The 10,397-nt window shown below is 37.5% G+C and overlaps 1 long non-coding RNA gene across 1 annotated transcript; it reads left to right on the top strand.

The window, feature by feature from the left end:
• The first annotated feature begins 233 nt into the window (after positions 1–233).
• On the top strand, positions 234–4,438 carry LOC124163878. The gene is made up of 4 exons (XR_006865860.1): positions 234–684; positions 770–951; positions 2,654–2,778; positions 2,875–4,438. It is a non-coding gene; the product is annotated as an uncharacterized LOC124163878 (long non-coding RNA).
• Positions 4,439–10,397: the final 5,959 nt, after the last annotated feature.

Genomic DNA, 10,397 nt, shown 5'->3' on the forward strand with positions numbered 1-10,397 from the left:
ATATGAAACACCTTTTATAGGCACTTTAAGGTAGTTTGAGCGAGATAGATCCGTAGTCACAACAGCGACTAAATCTTCTCAAAATTTACAAATATCAAGAGTTGTTAAGGTTTTTGATACAATTTTATAATTTTTTGTTGGGAAAATATTTGCTTCAGTTGCTTATTTTTCTCGGTAATGAACAAAATATACGTATTTTAAACTCTATCTTGACTTATTACCAAAGGTACCAACCGTACTTTTAGTAATATAATAATAAGTTTCCTTAATATAGTATGGACTTAATCCCGACTTGGAGTACGATATCCTGGCATCTGAAATGTTCAAACATAAAACTATAAGAGTTACTTATATTAGAAAGCAATTTTAAAGCATTGTATCGCAAGAAATGACATATGTCTAAGAGACGTTCGACTTGGCAACAACGTCAAATTTCTTAGGTTGGTGCGACTCTCAGAGAAACAAGTGAATGGCTTGAAGCGTTACAGGAGTGCAGAGATTTCGGTGTTGAAATATACTTTAGAAAGTCGAGTATTTCTCTAACTTTTTAGTGAAATATGCCAGTTTTTCAGCCTTCTCTGCTTCAACGATGAAGCCATCCACTAGTAAAGCGGGGCGGTTTGTGCGGAAGAAGGAATTTACGAAGGGACAGAAGAGTTCTTCTCGAACGTTCAGTGAATATAGGTAAGTGTTCTAGTAAATACCTCATTGCGAATTTAAGAATGGAAGTATGTTATTAGCTGAAAATAAATTTTTGTTTCATTTATAGTGTGCGTCCTGTCATGTGTTGGGAATGAGCAAATGAATCGGGTTTTGGCAACCCTAATTATTCCGTCTGTCGCCAATTCCACTTGGAAAAGGTAGGAGCGATCTGTGGGGTCAAAGGTTGAAGATGCAATCGAGTACGGAAGCTGTGGAGGTGGAGAAGCTTCTCACTTTGGCCTTAACACCGTAAGTTTCACCGCATCAGTAAAAAAATGAGACTATAAGTAGTAGCGTTATTGGTCCCCCGAAACCCAATGTGAATGTTAATTCATTTTTTTTAATGTGCTTTGTGGTTGCATTACGTTCTTTCATATCTCTTGGAAATATTCAGTCGGTGTGCTTTTTATTTCCATGTACATTGCATTCCATGAACATTACCAGTAGTAGGTCCAATATATAAACTAAAATTTAGTAAATGCAGAGGCTTTAATTTTTTTGATGATTACTTTGTTCAAGTGTAATTTTAAATTAAGTTTCATTTAATTTTTTATTGTCCTTCAATGTAATTTGTTATTGGTTCCTTTGGATGAAACCATAATTGATTAAGTGACTGTTGACTGGAATTTGGTGATGTGAGCTATATAAAGTGTTTGATATTTAGAACCAGAGAATTACCACAGATTTACTGTTTTTAACATAGAAAATCAATAACTGCTGGATTGTGTTAATGTGGATTATAAGTTGATTAATTATGGTGATCTGTTATCAGGTCATAGGATTAGAAGTCTATCTAACATATATTTTCAACTACAGTATACTTATCTTAAGTATTTATTCAGCAATTGAAGACAATCTAATTTCTCCTTGATTATCATTCCTTAGTCATTGTTTCTTAAAGAGGTAAAGTACTCAGCACAGCCCTTTTACTGGTGTGCTCAGTGTTGCAACTATTATTCTATGCCATAATTTTACATGCTACTTATTTATCTAAGACTTTCAATATTCTTCGTGGATCAATAACTTTTCTTGATTTCTTAAAGGGATTACCTGTCTCCTCTAACAGCTATTTGCATGTGCTTGCCAGAAGAGGAGTATTAGTTATAATTCAATCAGCTTTGTTTCCGTGGCCATACCCTTTCCACTTATGATGCTCATCCTTCTCTCTCAACTTATTTTTTTATGCAATGTGAAGAAATGTTTTCTCTGTCGTTAATTTTTTAAAAGTCAAGGCTGGACATACTATTTGCAAACCCTTATTCATTTCAAATTCCTAATGTTGCATTGAGTGAATGTTAATGATCACATTGAACTTATATTTCTAAAAGAATTGCATATAATCATATTTTACTAGTGGAAATAATATTGCAGGAAAATGTTCCTATCCATCGACATCATCTCCCTGTTGTTCTTGATGGTTCTGTCCTGATTGTGGTTGCTTTCCTACATTTATCATAATTACAACCTACTTCACTATATCTGGTATGATGTTGGGCACAATATGGTGGAAGTTTTTAATATTAGTACAATTTAAAAGACATTGCAACATTTCCACTGAGTTTTATTATGACAACAACACTTGATAATGTTGTTTGTAGCAATGAAATGCGTTTTGTCATAATAAAACTCAGTGGAAATATTGCAATTTATAATTTTAGTAAGACTTCATTATACATACTGATTAATGTTTTTGTTATGCTAATGAGTTCCAAAGTGGCAAAATGTATTTGTGTCACATTAACCAATGACAGGGTATAAGTGTCTGACACATATACAATGTCCTCCCTAATGTTGAATCAAGAATATCATAAGTTAAGCGGTAGATTACCTCCAATGTTATCATACTATTTCTATTCCTTAGTTTTAATTCCACACAGTCACAGAAATCTAAGTGCAGTGCATTGGCTAATTAATATGTGGCCCCTCATTCAGTGTACATAATTTATTTCAGTGGCATGACTCCCAGTGAAGAGTCTCCTATGCAATGCAATGATGGAGCTGAGGTAGATATCATTGCCTCTTATGATTATGGATGGCAGAAGAAAGGCAATGGGTAATCATATGACAGTAAACCTGGTAAATTCCATCATATTTTCTGGGAAATAAATTATGTATAAATTGTTCCTCTTTATTATGTTAACAGTTAAAATGTCTTTCTTTTTACATTTACAGGGCATTGGTCTGTCATTGATTACCACTCCAAAAAATTACTTGCGTATTATGTATGCAGCACTATCTGTGCAATGTGTAGAAGACACAGAAGGTGGCAATGTTACAAACCCTGTGGAGTGTTATTTCAAGCTTAATGATTTCCCAAATGGCTACAGCTGGCATTAATATGGAGAAGCTGGTGGAAATACTGGTGGTGGCTACAGCTGGCTCAGTAAATGTGGAACTGAGGGAATAAGATTAAGTACACATGTGAGAGAGTATCAATGGTAAGCCCCATGTTACCATCCAAAGGAGAATAGAGTTTCACAAGTCTATTGAGGCTATTAGTAAATATTTTGAGGAGTTGAGAAAACTTAAAGAGTAGACTGATAAATTATCTTATGCCTTATGTATAGCATGGTTGTAAATGTACATAGTAGAAATGGTCATACTGTAAAGTCTATTAGAGATTTTTTAGCTTCTTTAAGATTCTCCCCACGTCCTCTGGCTTGTGGTAACAGGTGTCTCCTGAGTATTTTAACTAGTATCTTCAGGTTTGCTGCAAGGGTCTAAAGGTTTGCGTGACATAATATTGGGCAATTTTTCCATTTTTTCTTTTGGGTGATTATCTTGTATACTGGTTAATGCGTCAACGCCTTTGAGTGAGAATGACTCTTTAGAAACTCCCTCCTGTATTGTTAGTGGGATTTTGTCAATAGGGCTGATCAATTTCTTTGCGCACCTTGATTGGCAAGAAAATTATGCTGTCCCTCCCAAGGGATTGTTGTTACAAGGGTAGCAAGGATTTTATTATATTTGCATCGGTGAAAGTTATTTTAAAGTACTGTTTAACTAATTGCCATCTAATTACTGAAGGACATTGTGTTCCACTCTATGTATATAAATATCTTTATATATAAAATTAACCTGAAAATGTCCACCAGCTTTTCCATATTATGTAGAAATAAGGTTAAGGCAAATCTGGTGGTCTCCATGTACAATGCTATTGGCTCCTGAAGTTAATCACAATCAAGATCAGCTTACATAGCTAACATTGGTAACATATTCCCTTTCGTATTATATCTTTTGCTCTTACAATGACTTCGGGAACAACCAAAGTTGGTTCACAGGGACTGTAACTTGCCTCCTTACTGTAGCCTTCATTTTTTCTTCTATTCTGCTGGAGTGGGGCATATGCAGTGTTGAATGCTAGCAAAGAAATGTTTCTTTTTAAGACTAGCCTCTGCCCATTTCTTCAAAATTTACTGTGAATGCCTGAAGTGTATTTTTTTAACACTGATTTTAAGGAAAAAATCCCACTACTATGTTGGAAATATGAGGGAACATTATCACAAGCAAGTTAGAGTGATAAGACAGCAGAGAAATACCTCATATACAAACAAATAAAGTATATAGTAGCCAATTTAATGTCTCTTGGGAGCCCTGGCTCTCCTTTTTATGTTCTTAGCCAACACTGAGTGAAACTGAAATGTGTATTGCTGCATTTATGTAACATTGTAGAGTGCTTTTCTGTAAATATTTTGTAATTTTTGTTATGTATTAATAAGAAATATGCATACCAGAAGTGTAGTAATATATCATTTTTTTGTCTGATTCCTTCCTACAAACCCTAAGTTGGTAGCTATGTGCATATATTTCCAGAATAGGGCCTTGAGATGAAAAGCAGAATATTGAAATTGTATCCAGTTTAACTAAAGGTAAGGGGGTATTGCAGTAGGCATAAAGGTGAATGGCAAGCTTCATTTAGAATAGTGTTATGGAGATTTTAGTAGTTGAAGCTCAATATTGCGATTCTTTAGCTTTTAGTATCTCTGTAATGATGTAAGCAGAAGTCCATTTGGTGTGAATTTCTTGTTCCTAAGGGATTGTTGTAAGGAAATGGCAAGATGCACTTCCTTTTAGACTCAATATGACTATTATTGGAAGATTAATTTATACTTCGGTTACGTTCTATCTAAAGATTAGATTCATTTGATTGCTTCGTGGTTAGTTGTCAGCTCTGCATTCATGACGTGGAAATCTACAGTTACTGGAGCAAGAACTTTCCAACAGAGCAATCTTGTAATTTTGCATTACGTGGAAGAAAAGATAGGTAATTTAAAATCGATGTCGGCCAATGTTAATATATTCGGAGGGCTGGTTCTACATTCATTTTTTCGAAAGGTTTCCTCAAATTCGGTTTAGGCAACAAGATTTAGTAGGTTTTATGCATTGTGGGATGAATTCTGATTTCCAAAAGGGAGATGATTCGACAGAATTTTACCATAAACGAAATGTGTTGTTTGACTTAAGTGTAAACGCATGACTACACTCATAATATCTCGCTTTGAATCCTATCCTTTCGTTTATGTAAGGTTCGGACTGCGTTGACTTAAATATGAAAAGTACCTGTCAATAACTACCTGTTAACGTTGTTCAATAGGTTTCACGCACGGCTCATACCTAAAAGATGGTTTGAGCCACTCGATTTCACCACAAATAGCAAGTTCATTAATGCGGATGGAGAATCGTACTTGTGAAAGTAAATATGCAGACACCTTTAGTATGCGTAAAATCGGTAATATCTTTCCTCCCAAAGCATGCCAAATAATATTTACGTACACATAAGAAATCTCTTTATTCGAAGTTTACAGAAACCCAAATAGTATTAGGAATCGCGAATCTCATATTTCACTTCCCAATGTCCACCACGAAGTAATTTTTGTACTTGGAATTTACTGCGACAATATGGAAAGTCAGTACACTAAACTCTTACGCAATCAATTATATCCAGTAATGCTTATTCCTTGTATGCTTTCGTATGCGATCATGTTTGTTTACGTTTAATTCTAAAGCAGCGTTGCCAAGCCGAATCTTCCGGCATCCGGTCGTCTGCAGGAAATGCCTGTTCGACGAAAAGTTTTTCTTTTATATTTTAATTATACTACCGGTGACCTATAATTTTAATGCAACCAAAAATTCATAAATAAAGTTTACTACACTCAGTTAGTTTTTTGTCGATTTCTATAAACGGGAAATAATTCTTTTTAAATAAATTCTGTCGCCAAAGCGCATGGCTCCTATCTATGCCATGTAAATCAGCTTCTCTTTGCTCACAAATATCTCTGAATTTAGCCCGGTAAGGGGTGTATATTATGATATCACTGGAAAGATCAAGACTTTTTCTTTACAATGAGATAAAAATCATAGAATTCTATGATGATTGATTTTTCGCTCAAACTACCTTAAGTTAGCTAGAAACCTACTTCACTTCTGTACATAATCGCCGTTCACTTTTAAGCATTTTTGTACCGCTGCACCAGCTTCTTTAACCCCTCTGCATAGAAGCTAGCCCCCTGAGAGTTGAAGAAATGAAGTTGAAGAGAAAAACATTGAATTCGTACGTTATTGACTAGCAGAATATTTATATCTTATAATTAATACCTTAATTCGACACACCAGAAATTCGAATTATCTAAAGTAAAATTCGAACTATCCACGATTTTTAGCATTGTTTGAATACAAAATGCTGGGGACCGAGGGAAATGTTCGAATTAAAGAATATCTCGTATTAAAGAAGTTCGAATTATCCACATTACACTGTATACACATGATCCAAATGCCCAGTCATATTAAACAAAAACATTTATTTTAATTATACATGTGTTCTGTGTGGGTTTACTAGGTTTTTTCTCTCTCCTGTAAATTTAGCCAAATTGAACATGATGCCTTTTTGCAGTTAGCGGTTCATATATTTTATGGAAAATTAAAACTGTAAAATTTTAGGTTTTCCCGGCATATAGATTGATGAAAAATTTCTTGGGTTATTGGGTTAATTCTCCCAACGTTTCGGTGGCGGAGCCTTTGACTTGGGCCACAAAACCTCGGGAGTATACAACGTCCCATGTGAGTGCGGTCACGTTTACATTGGGGAAACTGGCCGCACAAATCGAAAAACGACTGACGGAGCATGAAAGATGCTTACGCCTGTTTTATCCGCTTAAGTCGGCGGTAGCGAGGTATTGCTTGGACCTCGGTCATAGGATGAACTTCAACAAATACGAAGGTTTAGTGCCGCACTAATAACTACTGGGATAGAATTGTAAAGGAGGCAATTGCTATTAGCCTTGAGGAGAAGAGCTTAAACAAACATAAAGGCTTCCAACTGAGCAGTGCCTGGAATGCCTTAATTAATGGCTACATCCGCACGCAACAATAACGGCAACCAGGGATATGAATAAATAAATAAATAGGTACCGTAAAAAAGTACCATTAAGTGTAAACCCCTGAAGACGATGGCAGACTCAGCCATTGAAACGTTGGGAGAATTAACCCAACACCACACCCGGTGGGAATCCCGAGAAATTTTTCATCAAATTACAACTGTTTCATTCCAATATGGACGATATAATCGGGCATCGGGCTTAATCTTCTTGGGCATCACACTGCATGCACGCGGATGTTTAATTATATTCTTAAAACTCCTTACAACATGTAGGTAATACCTTAGTGCGTATTTATTCTTTGTATTGATCTTGCCGTCCAGTTTTGATAGCTTTTTTCGTGTTTTCTTTCGCATGACGTAGTCACCTCTCTTTAATTGAGTCCTTGTCGCCTCCTTTTTGATAAAAACCTTACTGGTATTTTTATTTTCTCTTTAAAGTTATTGTATATTATCATTTTCGACTGAATATCCATTTCGATCTGTCTTTTTTATGCGCACTCCTTTTTGATTAGTTTACTTGGTTGAGTATATTTGGTGACCTTACCTTTATGCCGAATCATTTTTGTCTGAACTTGAATGTTGGTTACTCCTCAAAGCGATCCCTTGACATCCAATACCTCATGGCGTTAACCCTATCCTGGTGACGACAATATTCCTCTCAGTGCCCGTTATTTACATTACGACGCCCCCCAGCCTACAAAAAAAAAAGTCCGGGAAAATTTTTGAAAAATGACATGCCTGGAAATAAATTTTACATTATCTTGGCTCTAAAAATGTTAACTTTAATCAGTTGCAGTTATTACATGTCATTACTAGACAATAGTTTTAAATATATGTTTTTCATTTCTCAGAGGCTTTGGGGGGGGGGGGGATCTATCCCCTCATCACCCCATAGTTAAGCCACTGTACAGTTTACTTTAACTGCGCTCCGGCACTGCTAATTTTGCCATGGCACCACTGAATATACCACTCGTTAATTCTTGTATTAGTCATTGCAGTCTCACCATAGGCCTTTGTTATCATTTCACACACATTGTTACACTATATTTGCTGATAATTCTTTGCTTTGCACTCATTCTGTGATCCATTTATTTAACAAGCGAAAATCGCCTAGCTCATAAAACACGTCTAACCTTAGCAGCTGCCTCAGGCAAAGTAAACTCTTTTTTTATTACCAGTATAACTTTCACGATTGCTATGCAGTCAAATTTCGTTGGAACATCGACAGATAGTTCACCTATGACTCGATGCAGCGTAGACAATCGATCAAATATCGATAGGCGATGGGTCATTCATGTAAAGTTCTCGATAATACAGGTCGTTATCCAGAGTTGCCATCGAATCCATCAATGGAAAATAATATTTGACTCGATACTGAATTTCCATGTTCAATGCAGTCGAATGAAGATGTACAACCTTAGTAAATTTTCAAGGAATTTTAGTAGTGTGGGACAAGTTTCAGCGTTTAAGCGTTATTTTCAACTCAAAAATGGCGCCTTAACGTCCATTAGCGTCGTGCCTAAGAAAAATATGCGAAAATTTACGAGGGTTGTTTATCGTCATTCATCATGAATTTTCCCCAAACGAAAGCCGAATCGATCGATTTTTCCGTGGGAATCTTTCAAATTGTTGTGGTTTTCTATTACTTATGTATTTATTACCTTACCACCGCAGACGGCACATGTATTGGACATGTTACATGAGGGCGTTAAGCAAATTTAAGTAATGCACGTGTACGAATAACAATAGCCTGGATAGGGGCAACTCGAGGCGGGACTCGATCCCGCGACCTCTTGTTTGTCAGGCAAGGACTTAGCCCCGCGGCCACAGAAGCCGGTATGCTGATTTTGGAGTTTACGTTTCGATTGATCGATATTGGATTGTTTTGGGACTAGGATCAAGGTTTGTCGTTTTCATCCCCAACCCTCGTGTTACTTCAAACGCCCGAGTACCCCTCCATCAAGTCACCGTGTTCACCCTTTGCGCCTAACCTCCCTCACCTACCTCCTCCCCGCCCCCTAGCATTCATCTGCTTTCCACGACCCATTGCAGTCACCAACCCCCCAAGCACGTACGTATTCACGCTCGCCGTATTCTAAGATGCTTCTCTCTCTCTCTCCTTTTTTCATTCTCTCTCCCTCTTCCCTGCCTCACTGGCCGTCTCGACTCCGAAGAAAGCAGCGGAACTCGAGCCGGGTGGACGGGCGTCGATGCAAGTCCGGCGGGCTGACGAATCTTTGTTTGCGGCGGTGAAGAGTTTCTACTGTGAAGGGAAGTTGGGACGATACAATTTTCCTTCGCAAAAATGAACTTTTAGTGCGGCAGAAGGGAAATGTGGTTGTTTAAGTTAACGAAGTGGTCCAAAGGCTATGGAGACAACTTCCCGGAGATAATAGAAGTTCAACTTAATGGAGAGACAGAGTAAGACGTACTATCTTCATCGCATCGCATGAGAAAAATCTCTTATTACCAAATTACGTGAAAGGAATCGCCAATATAGGTTGTGTTAGGAGCAGAGGAAGAAGCTAAGGAGAAGTTAGAAGATCAAAAGGGGATGCAAAACGTCCTCACTCGAGGAAAAAACTAGGGCATCCACAAAGAACCATCTTCGTTAATCAACTCTTCTCTGCTTAACATCCTCCAACCACTGCTGTCTCATTTTCTCTTGCGTGTATCGTCGTGACTCGGAGACGGAAGAAACGCTCGGGTGAATGTAGTTTGGAACAGACATAAAAAAACGTGAGGGAACGGTTATAAAGAAGTGTCGCAGCGTGTGGACCAGTGTAAACATATTCCGCTTTTGGTCCAATTCTTCTCCCCCCCTTTATCATCAGTTCTCCTCGGACTCTTCGCTTCCCTAGTCGCCACCCTCCGTCTTCATTTAATGCTGGAGCATAGCGAATGCAACATCGTTGATTTTCTATCAGAGGATCAGTAGATCATACTACCACCGCCGGTCTCCTTCTTCGTGTGAACGTGCTGGCATTGAAAAAAAAACTAGATTTTTATAAACTTGGACACGGTTGGACATTTTAGTAATTGCGGGTGGTGCATATCGGTGGACTTTGAAGTTAGTTTCTGAGAAAAATATCCCTAATTGCCTATCGATGACTAAGGATGTGCCATTGTGAAAGATACCACGTGATTGGTGCTGGAATCTAATTAAACTGCGGACTCGGTTGGACATTTTGTTCTTACGGGTGGTGGATCTCGGTGGACTTAGTGTGATATTAATGCTCCATAACTGCTATCCCTTTCTGCTCCGTAACTGCTATTTCTATTGGCGGTAGAGGATGCGGAATCGTTGAAGATACCGGCA

The sequence above is a fragment of the Ischnura elegans genome, chromosome 8, assembly GCF_921293095.1.
Source record: "Ischnura elegans chromosome 8, ioIscEleg1.1, whole genome shotgun sequence".
Classification (NCBI taxonomy): domain Eukaryota; kingdom Metazoa; phylum Arthropoda; class Insecta; order Odonata; family Coenagrionidae; genus Ischnura; species Ischnura elegans.